The 14,476-nt window shown below is 32.1% G+C and overlaps 1 protein-coding gene across 2 annotated transcripts in view; it reads left to right on the top strand.

Moving 5' to 3' along the window:
* Positions 1-3,960, top strand: part of Ubx (Ultrabithorax) — a 114,655-nt gene extending 110,695 nt beyond the window's left edge. For both annotated transcript variants that reach the window (XM_089695051.1, XM_089695050.1), the window contains one exon: positions 1,474-3,960. The gene's annotated coding sequence lies outside the window, so the exon portion shown is untranslated. The remainder of the gene's footprint in view (positions 1-1,473) is intronic.
* Positions 3,961-14,476: the final 10,516 nt, after the last annotated feature.

The raw sequence follows: 14,476 nt of genomic DNA, 5'->3' as shown, positions 1-14,476 counted from the left end.
ACACCATCATTTTTCTTTTTGTCATTGCGTACTAAGACCCCTGTAGAACCGCCATCCTTGTTACAAATGACTCGAAATTTTGTGTCAGTATCTCCCGGTCTATTACATACCTAGAAGAAAATGATTTTGAGTTTTTTTCCTTTTATTTGCAAAAGCGTGACCTAAGTAGATATTAATTTATAGCCTAAGCAGTAGGTGAATAAACCAAAACCCATTTAAACAGGTAGTAACTTTTCAATCACAAAACAACGGTTAATATCTTCACATATATCATGCGAGGACTAAAATTTAGATATAATTTAATCTATGATAGTGTTGAGTTATATGTATAAGTGAAGTGAAAATACGTAGCTGTTGTTTCTTTCTGCTGACTGCGGCCGAGACTCGTCCCGCGCCCACCGCCTTGCGAATCGGCTACATCAGCGACGAGTAATTATATAGAGCTTACAATTGCATGAATATCTTCAATTTATTTGTTTTATTTTGCGCTAGATATATATAAATGTTTATTATTTAATCAATATGATAAGCTGATATAATTAGTAGGATCTCAGAATTCAGACGGAACGTTACGAGTGTAAAAAGGACTCAGTTTTTAATATGTTACACATTAATTTCTGCATTACATTTCGTTACCTATCAATATAGGTAAATTCTGATGTAGTAAATGAATCTATTGGTAATATTAGCGCGTCTATAATTTGTAATATACTAAGTGATGTTATTAATCATTATATAAATACCTACCCAATTTATAGAATTATCTAGCTTTAGTTTAAATAAAATATCAATTTTCTGTATTTAATCCATCAGTCCTCGGAATCACAGACACAATAGAAAATCTATTGTGTCGCGCCCCGATCGGGGCTTACGGTGGTCAATGGGTTAAATAGAAAATCATTAAATAGAATACAAATTCCGATGCTCTATTAAAATATTCAAGTTCCGGATACCATAACATACTTAAATCGAATGCGTTCGTTAGGCGTGCTTTTATGCTACATTCCTAAACGTACCGTTTTAACAACTCCATACATATCCTCGGTCTTTGTAAATCAGCATATGCAAAGTGGTATAGCAATAAATCTAGCAGCTCTTGCTCGTTCTCGCATCATGTTACATCTTAATTTCAGCCGGCTCGACGGAGCCTGCGAGCTACAGATACGGCCTTTTATCAAAATCGCTTTAGAAATTAATGCATAATGGAATTATAGTGACGCAAATGTTCACGATAAATAATATAAGAGACAGTATTACTCACTGATTGTTAATTGATGTATGGCCTATCGATCGAGTTATAAAGGCGGTGACGCTTGGCGTTTTATTGGTTTTTAAATCTTTTACTCGACTTTGCCTAGTCATCATACTAACGCAATAAATAAACAAATGCTAATTTTACTATTGTTTGCACATTATCATTAACGCAATTTATTTTTTGACGTTTTATTAATTTCGCTTTTCCTTTTGTTTCAGGTGGTCGTCGCGTAATATGTCGCTTCATTACCAATCCTTGGTAGGTCGAACACATCCCGGCTTAAAAACGCATTGTAACAAGTCGTGAATGTTGTAGTACAGTGAGCACTGTATAGAGGCCCATACTCCGCCCGCTCCACACAATTTGACATCCCGAGATCAAGATATCAATGCCGAATGTCAAATAAATTTTTCTGCCGGCCCACACGAACGCTTAGGCAATCGACTGCCGAAGATTTATTGTCAAAATTTCCCGTTAGTAACGCTTACCGAGCACACTCCGCGTATCACTATTTCACAAATAAAAGAACCAGTCGCGATATCATCGTCAACTATAAATTATATGTTCGTATGAAAAATACACTTTCGATGTCCGCTTATTTATCGCTTAGCCTGAGTTATGTATGCATATGTTATGTTAATCTCGAGATGATTAAATAGATGCCTCTTTAATTATTAATTAGGCTGCGTCGGCGCGTCGTGTGACGCAATGAGCAGCGAGAGGTTGACGTGTGACGGTAGCCGAGGGGCGTGTATGGGCGGCGAAGCGACGCCGAGCTGCTATCAGTCAAGCTAATCTGCTATCGGCCGTATCGGAACAGTGGCCGTTCCACACTAGGAATAGGTCAAGTTCCCGCGTTGTTCCCGTGATATATTGTTCAGCATCTCCCTGAATAAATCTTGAACGCCTGCTGAGGTACACGAGACGGCCGCTCGGCTGCCTCCGGCCTCAAATGGAATTGTGTTTTTATTTATCGTGCGAATTGTACCTCACTATCGATCACTTGCAATCGCAATTTATCTGCTAAACGCGGACTCGGCTCGATGCGGACTCGCACTGTAGCCGTGTAGATATACCGATTCTAAACCATATTGCGAAGCTAACCGATTTAGGCATTTTCGAAATGCTATCCTTTTCGAATATTATCGAGTGTCGCGTTGGCTATAAAAGATGTCGCTTGTATATTTTCTTTGCAATAAATTTTCATAAGAAATTGTAATGTACAAAATATATGTCAGGTTTACTGATGACTTGCCATTATTAATGTAAGATTCATTGGTAAGTGGGCAGAACAACAAAATTAGTTTATGATGTTGCATTCTGTGACTCATACGTGTTCGACAATGATAGATATTTTTATCTCAAGATTGTTTCACTACGTAAGAAAACGTGCTAAGCAAGGAAAGGGATTTATGTAAATGTAAATATTTATGGTAATTAGTATGAATTTTAACCTGAAACTGATGTACAATGTCTGTATACGGTCAGAATTAAATACTTTATATTATGTATACTTTTTATAATTAATTGTGAGAATATTTTCTGGTGGTGTGACGTATTTAATGTGGTCTAATAAATAAAGATAAGCATAAATAATAATATGAATTGAGTTGTTACATTAATTCGGCAAAAAAAGTGTTTATATAATTTTATTATACATTTTAAATAAATTTTTAACGATTATTTTTTATTTATTCAAAATTAACTTTCGATGATTTATTTTATAAATTTCGATAAGATATTTTTTATTTATTGACGTCACACCAACCGTCCTATATACGTAAAAAAAGGCTTTATTACAAAAATATTCCATTATTAGTCGATAGCTTAACTTATTCTTAGCTTACTCATAGTCAGTTCAAATGACAAGAAACAAAACTAGTTGTGCCCAGTATACGAATAGCTAATAAAATTAAGTAATAATGTAATTTATTATAAGATACAGTAGTTGTAATATTTTTGGATTCCTATAACATACGTAATTATTGTAATATAATTGTCACTTGTAGCATAAAAGTCATTTAAAATTTGGTCGAGATTCTTTCAGCTTTGTTTAATTAACGAATCGTAACGTGCCAAATTATCTTTTGTTCTACATTTTACACCGTGTTAATAATATCAAGAGTTCCTTTTTTTGTACATTTATACAAAATCGAGTCGATGTTACTATATTATTTATTTAGAAAGAATCTACGTCTAAGTTTTCTCGCGACTTATAATTTTAAAATATTGTAAATAAATAAATAATATTTATATTGCTTTCCTTCTTAATCGAATAAGAATTTTATTATTGGAGGTTCGGAATCAATACACTTGTTTTTGGAACTCACTATTTTCGACCTGTATACAAATTAATTTTAGCATAACGTTTATTTATTTTATTCGAACGTGCTCACGAATATTATACGTAAATTTTGTCCTTAAAGCATTTGTCATACGTAATAGGTAGGCACAATTTATAGTAATGTATCATAATTGATTAATATTAATTAGAATATGAAGAGAAATACTTAAAACTTGAACTCTAGTTAAAATGATTTATATGTTTGTGTTTGATGATTGTAACTGTGTGAAAAATGTGTAAAATTATACGAGTTATTATCACTTATCATATATATTTGAATGGGAAGCGATATTCTAATTTTTTGTACAATATCAGCTATAGTGCGAGATGGATCTGCATTAAATAAAATTCTGTTACTGTACACTTTGTATTATTTTTATAAACACACCTTGTTGAAACTTCCTTTTATTTTAAAGTTTCATAATGAGATTAATTATGATACACATACAGAAACTCATACCTAATTATTGCAAAAAGCATTTTTGACTGATTAATTGCATGAATAATTAATTCATGAAGAGCTAACTATAATGACATTAATAATACATTTATCTATAAATAACACAATCTTGAGTGAATTATTATTATGCACAGGGGTGTCTTAATTATAAACAATTTTAATTCTGATATGTTAATGTGACAATTATTTAATAAGAAACCTTTAAATGCATACAAAAAGTAAAGAATACCATTAACTGAGAATACTATAATTATTAATCATATGTAAATGTTGTATAAGGAAAAAGTTCCTCTTGACGTAAGAAAATAATGTGGGAAATATATTGTTTACCTCCAAAACACATACTTTAAGAATATTAAAATAAAAGTAGATAGTAGAATAAAGCTTGGCAGGTACATTGAGGAGTAGTCGCAGTGTCGTGCCAGACAGGAAGCGAGCATACGAGGCCGAGGAGTAGGGTTCGATGCTTCGCTAGCGAATATCAGCCTTATTTGCATACACATACATACATACGCGTCATACCAAGTTTTATTGTACGCCGTGAATAAATTTCGAGTGGGTAAGAATGTCTATATGGTGCAATAAGAGCTGTTTATTTTGAGATAAGTTATGGAAAATTCGGGAGGAAAACAAATATGTGTTGTTTTGTATGAAACACTCTGTGAAGGTTCTTAGTAAGATGTAAAGGAAAATAAACAATCCTTCTATTGTTATATTTATATAGAACAGATTTCATGGGAAATGTAGAGCAAATTTCAATACAAGTTCATACATTTTATATCTCATTAGAATTCCAAAGCAGAAATACCAATATTATAACCTTCGTATTCCATATTATTATAAATGAATGGTTTATAAAGTAAAACTTATAATATTTTTGAATTAATTACATATTATATATAGATACTTTAAGTAATTAAAATTCTAAATTTTCATAACATCATCTCGCTATACTGACCTATCATTACAACAATCATGAACAGAAGTGGACATTGAACCTCCCAAAGCGGCAGCCGGCAACCCTCACGCAATAGCCAACACTTAACAGTAAAAGCTACAAGAAGCATTGCCTTAAACGCGGATCAAGGATGATTTACTCGCGAGAAACTAAGCTCCATTTTTTACAGAACACGTAAATTCGTCCGTCTGGGCTCCGTATAAATCACGCTGTATTCCGGGATTACAGTTAGAGTAATGATTCAGTTCCACCTGGTGAGGGACTGCTATTATTTAGGTATTTGCTCGACCGTTCCCCGGGTAACCACTTTTGGGTCTTAGCCGCTTAGTCGGCGGTCTGTGCTGTTGTTAAAACAGGAATCCTTGTATCTATCCTCTATTTTAATTCACCATGAAATTCATTTTAAAATAGCATGTAAAATTTTCACCAACTTATGAAAAAATCGATACTGAGAATAATAAAATAGAGTCAAGATACTTGCAATTTATCCGAGTAAAATCTGATCAAGCAATTATGATCGCTGCACTGCTTCATATTGGCTTCATAATTATAATTCTATTAAAGTCATAAATCACACTATGGTCACTGGTCAGACTAGACGCAAGGATATATCGATACTATATAGTCTATATCATTATAATTTCAATCTGACACCTATCCGACATTTTTTTTCTAAAAATTGATAATTACAAAAACCTTTGTACAATATCCTAGTGAGTCATTTCCACCAAATAGGTACATTCTCAAAACCAACCACAAAATGCTCCTATTAAACAAAAATTGTAACATAATCAGTTGAAAATAAAAACGGTTAAGATAGTCTTTTATGTTGAAATTAAGGCTCCCATGAAAGGCTTATAATTAACGATCTAATTAGAACGTGAGACTGCTTACTTTATTAGGTGGCTGGGGTTTCGTGACGCTACGATGTTCTGATATCGGATTTTGGTACTAGTTTAATTAGGTATTTTCATGTTACACCCGTTTGTTATGGCTGTATGGCTAGTCCTCGTAACTGGTAACTGGTAACGTTCTCGTGTGACAGATACGAGTTATTATGGAGATTACTTAATGCAAGTACTATTTTACTGATTTTAAATGGGTTATAGTATGGTTAAGTAAGTTCTATTTTTGACAATGATAACACTATTGTTTCATATTTATATATCAAATTTATACATGTTAAATTGTGCGATTACCTAGCAATAAAATTACAAGCCATAAGCACTGTAACTATTAATTAGATAAAAATATAGAAGGTTAACACGTCTTAATTGAAAAAACATACTCGTTATTTGATAGCATACCATTTAAAGGCTTGTTTTGATCTAAACTGCATCTAAGTTTAATCAACACTAATTTATTAATGACTTGTAAAGCGAGTCAAACGATTAATTGGAACACGATTTCAAATATAAATAGCAATTTATTACGAACAAAACGTAGTCATAGACAAAAATTGCAAGCTCCACTGGCGCATAAATTACGTACGTCACACGATAATTAGCGATTGCATAAGCCTCGGTACATATAGAGCTATCTATCTCGCGTGCGCGCATCCATATTTCGTTGTCGATGGACATATTGAGTTATCTTAATTAGCGAACCACCCAGGCAATCGAGTTCCGACTTAGACATGGACTTATAGGTCCCGTGGCTTCGTGTTAAAAAACAAGAATCTGTCATTAATCGCATGCATCCTAATAGGTGATGTTGTTTATCCATCGGGCTTTATAGTTATGATTGCTATTAGTGGTGGTTTTTTTTATTTGTGATTTGTTTTATGAGGAATGTTTGATGGTTGAATGTACAATGTTGTTTTTTAATCATATGAAATAATCATATTTGCGTAATGATGGATATTTTAACAATAAATGATACCACATATAATATATATATTATATATACCTATTTATTTGTAATCTGAATATAATCACATCTTTCTTGTTGTGAAATTCATATAATTATATTTGCGTTTTTATTTCTTCACTGAATTTTATTGTATAGATAAACTTTATCAAGATCATAAACTAACCTAACGTAACTTTCATCTAAACATTTTTAAGAAAAAAATATTAACGTTGACCTGATTGATAATAAATAAGACCCTGGGTTATCGTTCAATAAATTAATTTTCAATACAATTAAGACACACTATCGGAACAGGTCTGTCCAGTGTCCATACACCCACGGCAAACAATTAATATTCTTCTATCTGCTTATGGCATGATAAAGTTGTTCACAATACTTACGTACCTACCTTTATAAATTTATAAATTATTTTATTATTTTTCAAAACCATAATTGATTGTGACGTGGTGCATTTGTAATTGAGTTTAATTTGGCGAAGGACTGAAAATAATGCCGAAATACATTCATTTAAAATAGAATTCTTTGATGATGATATGAATTACACATTTGTATGCAGTGAACATAAATTTATTTGGACAGATTGTGGTCATACCGTGATTTATTAACAAAGAGAAATATGTCCATGTTTTCATACAAACATATCTTTTTAAATGTATCATTAAAACATCATTATAACCCTGAAAATTAAAATTCCAAACTAAGAGCTCCAAACCCTTTACCCATTAAGATGCGCAAGAGCAAGTATAATCATTTAGTAAAGGTCCAGAACAGTTGTAGTGTATCTAGTATACATTTCACGTACGCGGCCATAAATCCACGCTATATCAAGTTTATCAACTCCTGCGCGGACATGCGGATCGTGCTCCTCCAGATAAGATAAACTGTGGCCGCTAATTAAGTGTTTAACTTCATCATGCTATATTGCTAATAGGCTGTAGGTACTGTGATCGGTTACCCAGCTTGTGTTTGCTTGAATGATTGCTCTGATAGTGTTTATTTATTGGCGGATTTGCGTTTTTATAAGCTGTTCTTGTTACGAATAAATATGTGTTGGTTGTTTGTTTAACAAACTTCGGTTTTTTAAATTTGCTCTTAGTGTGTCAAAAGTTAAAACTATTACCACTTTTTAAATAAATTTAATACAAAAAGTGGTGTAAAAATAGCTGTTTGCAATCTTTGTATATTGGACAATAAAGTAATTTTGAAGCATAAAATTGCGATAACAATTATGACGCATTAAAAAATGTCTAAACAATACACATCCAGGAAGGCGATTGTAAACTTTAAAAATCTTCCAGGTAATATATTAAATTCGTATCCAAACAATGCTTTGAAAACATTCGTGATGTTTTCCGTAGCAATAACGAGCGAAACCGCGGGAATGCGGAGACAAAGCTTTTTGTGCCCAAGTGTCATAAATGCATGATTTACGCAATTACAATGTAAAAGAGGTGATAAATTACTGCCCACTTCTCTATAGAACTTCAAAGGATACCTTTTTAGCTACACTGTGGTATAAATAGAATTATGAACTCTATCTCAATAGCAATAACTATCGATTTAGAAGTAACTTGTCAGCGAAGTTTTGCAGTTCCTGAGGTATGAGCACAGTGATTATTCACAGATACTGAACCTTACCACCCGCCAACATGAGGTAAAGTCGAAAAATCCGGCTTTAAAATTCAACAATATATATTTTCATGCTTTAATTTGCATTAACAGGTGATTTTTGTATTATGTAGTAATTTATTGCGCACTTGTAATATTGTCACAATTTTACCAAAATTATTAACATAATCTTTTTTTATTTCTTAAAACGACTGACCGTTATTTTATCTACCTACGTGGACTTGGGTCCTGGGATTATATGTATTGAGACTGGTCTCTCTAATTCTTAAAAAATATATATTATTGATCACTCTGTATCGTTGCTAATTTATATCAATGAATTTATTTAAAAATAGGTAAACGAATTTTACAACTGAATTTGAAATAATGAATAAAAAATCACTTTACTTTAAGAAGGGATGAATACTTGCTCTACTGTGGCTCTTGCATTGTTATAGGATAGTCGAACCATTCTTTTCATTGTCTTAACTGAATTACACATCAAAAATAGGAGAATTAACTATTTTATACCAGAAATTATTTCAAACTATCTTTACAAGTTCTAATTAATTGCTACTTAGTATTCAATGCACTTTTGCATCGCCCCTGAATTGCACTTCACAAATCACTTAAGTTCTCTTAATTTAACATTGTTTTTCAACATAAATCACTTTTATTTGCGATAAATTGTGACCCCGAAATATTTGATGTATTGCATATGAATCATTAAGATAAATTTAAATTCAGTGTACGCGCTCTTCGCATTGATGTTTCAAATAATAGGAACTAAGCGCACACACATTTATAGTGTGTTATGTAGGTATTTAAGTTTAATTTTTTATATTGTTTACTATTGTTTGCTCCAATTTTTTAACTTGTGTTTATGATTGAGCGCCAATGGACTAGATACAACAGCTTCGAAATAGTTGGAATTGGTTGAACTATCTTGAGTATTTCAGTGCCTTTTGAACTTCAGAAAGCACGTCTTTCAATTGATAGCTAGAATTTACCGAAAGTCAAAATAATTGAAAATAATATTTTCCCACACTTAGCACATCTAATTACTGCTATGCCAATTGCCACTAAACCGTAGTAGGTATATTATGGGACGGAACACATTTTTAACTTCAGTTGATTTTTGAAATAGGACTGAATTTAACACAAAAGTTCGTCACTATGTTTTTTTAGATACCCAAATATGTTTTAAGAGCATGTGTCTTCAAACTATGAAGCAATCTACAACCATATACCTAAGCTTTATTCTATGATAACGTGATAGGAACATTCTATTCTTTAGTCATACTAATAATATAGGTCTCCATGGTAAAAGATAAATCCTGTAACCTGCAATAGCTAGCTAATAATTGAAAATTTTAAATTAGTGAATTTTATGTAAAAAAAAGCACCACTATTAGACACAAGAGTTTGATATCCACTCCTAGGTAAAGTAGCTAAATTGTTAGGTATACAATTGGTGCTGTAGCGTAAAAATCAGAAATCAGACCTGTCATCAGTTTAAATAATTCCCAAATACTTCTTACTTTTGGAAACGATCACAATAAATTATAATTCAACATACGATCTCATCAACATGACATGCTCAAGCGATTCGCATGAGCAATTGTACAAGGTCCATACTCCTAATGTTCTGTCAATCATCGCTGTTTAACGTTTAACACAGAATAATAAATAGAGGTAAATTTTTTGTGAAGTGTCCTACAGAATACTAATATTGTGATGCGTCACGTCCTTCCTAAGAACCGAGTATATTATACGACGTACTGTTGAGGAACTGTTTTTGAATACAGGTGCTGAGGAAATACAGAAAATACAGGGAAGTCATGCAGGTTATTAGTAGGTGTAGAATTATATTATGTCAATATTGCGAAAAAAACTGAATTAAAGGCTAAAACAGCTACATTATATGAAAAGTATCTACAACTTGGATCTGATCAATTTTGAACATCATTAATATTTTGTCAAGATACAATTCAATTAGAGAAGTAGCAATTAATATATAAAGATAATTACCTACTTCGACAAACTATTAATCATATACCAACCTAGTAAAAAGACTTATAATATAGAAATAAAATTATTCATTTAAATTTTCCTTTTAGATAACCTGATACCGCCATAATTGTAATTCAAGCCAGCCAACATTAATTCCTTTGTCAACATCTCACATCATCTCGGACACGACCGCTGATCAAATCAAAACGTCCTTATTTCATGTTACTTACCTTGTGCTCGAATCTTTCTTTAAATGTTTTCAAATCATTACTTACAATAATACCCAAACAAACACTATAATAACAAAAAATACGGGATATTGTTTTTTATTGACTAATTAGTATTGACCTTATCACACGCTTCTTGTTGTTGTGTTTATGTACATTTTTTATAGAAAAGTACTTAAGAATATCTGATATGTAACTTTCTTTGTGATAACGTTACATGCTTGGTTTTACTTTAATGATATAATCGATTCTTCTTTAGAGCAATTTCTTGAGAAAAAACGTTTCCTTATTGTATATCGTATTAAAAACACACGCTCCGTTAAAACCATTGTGTTACATCCGTTAAGTACATTAACAATTCTATCAGTGATTTAGCATTTACGAATACATTACGTCTATTTTTACAAATTATTTTTTTTTTTATAAAAATATGTACTTCAACAATTACAAAAACATTGCAAATGTTGTCATATACCTAGCTGGACTATTTATAGGTCCCTATTGCTAACTAGTTTGGTATTGAACAATTAGTCACGCAGCTCCTGTATTCACACAGTATGAATAAATGCGATCATATTATAAACATAAAACTCTGCGGTAGGGCGCGTACTTATAGAAGATGGATTAGATAAGATTCACCGATGATTAGTATTGATAGTTCACCGCTCACGTGCCATCGGGGTACCGTCGGACTGTTAATTATATTTTGTTGCACTACCAAGTGTACTTAGTAGATTATGAAGTCATAAGAGATATATTTTGTCAATCGATTTGCAATGTATTTTATATGTTTTCATATCATGCAATCATTTATTGGATATCTTTAAATATTTATTTAAAAAAAAGTATCTTATACTACTACTTTAAGGATAGTTATAGTACCTATCATTTCGAAATAAATCTATAATTTATTCCCCGTAATATCTTCTAAGGTTAAGGATGCATTATAAAAAATATTAAGAGCCCGTATTCATACGGCGCTTGTTCTCTAATCAAGTATTGTTTACAAATTGTCAGTAGAAAATTAACATGAAATATAAGCGCGAAACGTGTCCGCTGAATTTGAACACAGGCAATGTGCACAATACACGCCCGCGCCTTGTTTTAAACCAATAGAAGTTTCAACTGTTTTCAATTAACATTTAGAGGTAATTGTGATAAAATATATCGTTGGTTAATAATTAATCTAAGAGATTTCATAATATACCTAGTACCTACGTAACTGACTAAGCTAATAATTTCATATATTTCTGAGTCTCTGGCAATGTAAGAAATTCAAGGAAGTAAATTCGGTTTCCTTTCTCTTTAGTAATAAGCAGTTGATTATTATCACTCATCCGTGCCCATATTCACAAGCTTTCAACTTATACCAATGCTAAATAAATTAACGGTAGTGCTTTTAAATTTAATGACTGTGATATAATCGACAAAGCGCTATTCACAATAAATAGTTCACATTGTATCTAATTACAGAACACTCATCATAGAAGTAATGAAAATTAACCACGTCAATAAACAACACTAAAACATATTATAATGAGCTAACTGTCAACATAAGCTTTAATTAAATAAAATTGAAATGAAAACGCTAAATGGATTTTACGTGCTTTCATTAATGTCCATTTCGAATATTTTCGAACATTTATTATTGTGTGCGTAATGTTCTCGATCGTTATTCATATCTCGTTTAATAATCTCCTTTAAAAACAACATGTTTTCATTAAGGCTTGCCCGCCTAAAATAACACTGCGTGAAATTAAATTATGGCGGCGTTAAAACTATTCATGGGATCGGTGTTTTATGTGAAATTGAATATATTAAAACTGAAGGTATCCGTGCATTTATTTGGGAGAAGGTGGATAGATGAAAGGGGTTGATTAGGTAATTAATACCTGCAGACTGTAGGACATAATAGTAGTACTTACAGCTATTACAAGCAGAAATGTAGTTAAGCAATTAAAAGCTGTTTTCAATATTATCGATCATGAAGCATTTCTTTCTCCGACTTTCTTTAATAAAATACCTTAATTATATTGTTAAAAATTCAAATCTTACCTTCGACGGATTTATCTTAATACAAATTTGCAATTTCCACTATCATGATGAATTATAATTTTTTTTTATGAACTTAATGATGTTTTATTTTAGCTAACAAAAAACGAATCACTTTATTTCCGCTTATCATACAACATAATTTTCTCCAACTTCTTACCCAACTAACCAAACCAAATCACAAAGCACAACGTCTTTTAAGCATTTCAACAATTCAGTCTGTCAAATCAACCTTAATGTTTCAGAAAACGCTATCAAAATTCATCCATCGTATTTTGCGATCATCGTACTACACTTCGACTATAGACAAAATACTAGACGAATTTAGTTGGCTGAGTGGAATTTTTTCCCATTTGAAATGTGAAAAACAAGTGTTACGAACACGAAGTCTAGCCGCGTCGTATAAACTAAACTAAAAATAGCAAAATGTGTGGAATTGTTAATGGAGTAGATTCGTATTTAAATTCAGTGCGACCATCACCTAGTTGTAAAACAACAGGTTACGTCTGAGCGTTGGTAGACGACGTCTCTGAAACGGTATCCTAGATTTGAATCTTAAATAATTAACACTTAGCAATTTTTGTAAGGATGGGTAGTTAAAACGGCAAGATGTAGGTACCTCGTTATTTGTTCTTCAGAAAAATAACTAATAGATAACAATACTACCTACCGTTATTAAATTAGTGAAAAGCATGTAAAAATACAAAAATACAATGAGTGACCACGTAAAAGCATTGATGAATTATAAGAAATCTCTTAAGGCATGTTTTCTTGGATAAAGAATTGCGTTGGTGCCCAAAAAGAAATGATACATTTAAATTCAAGTGATACTATGTCAAACTTGTAAATACATATTTTTGTATATTTTGATAAACTAAATTGTACTAAATTAAATTGAAAATCCCCTCACATTCCATGTTGAACATTACCTGAAAATGAACGAGTATATCAGAGCACAATCAAAACAAGCACTAACTCGGACATAAGTCTAGCGACAATTCGAAACATGGGCAATAAAAAGTACGTAACAAATAAGCTTAGAGAGTTTACTAGACAACGTCCTCGGAACATTTGTTAGGGGACCGCGTAATTTTTTACGCGAAACACAGCAATGCGGTACGTTTTACAAAAAAAAGGAGATGAGAATAAACAGACGACGGCGAATGGCGAGAGAGAGCTCGAATTTTGAATACAAATGTAAATTAGTATCTCCACTAATTACCCCGGCAGACACGTCCAGGGCTATGCGTCTTGCGGACTTACTGAGGACGTTAATTTTTTACAAAGACTCCAAGGATCGATAGCCCATTTTTCTCATTAGCTGCAAATCAAAGCGTAATTTGTCGGGCGGGCGGAGCGCGCTGAATTATGGCACTTACCACACTATTTTTATTAGGACTCGATAATATTTGTTACCTTTACACGTTTTGGTATATTACCGTACTTGTGATATCCATGTGTTGAATAATATGACGAAGAGTGCCGTAAATGTGGTCTAATTGAAGGTATATAAAAGATTTAAGCTGTATAACGATAAAATGCATCTCAACAATACAACATCGCAATAGAATTTACTGAGCACACAAAACTTAACATTTGATAATAGAGAATAACTACATACCTATACGTATATATTATGTTTAAATATGTTGGGTTAAGTCTTAAAAAAATTTCAAAAAAAGTTAGG

This window comes from Colias philodice, chromosome 5 (genome assembly GCF_061535455.1).
Source record: "Colias philodice isolate Cphi_HAF_F1 chromosome 5, ilColPhil1 Martin Lab GWU primary, whole genome shotgun sequence".
Taxonomy (NCBI): Eukaryota; Metazoa; Arthropoda; class Insecta; order Lepidoptera; family Pieridae; genus Colias; species Colias philodice.
The sequence above is the reverse complement of the archived record's forward strand: the minus strand, read 5'-3'. Positions and strand labels throughout refer to the sequence as shown.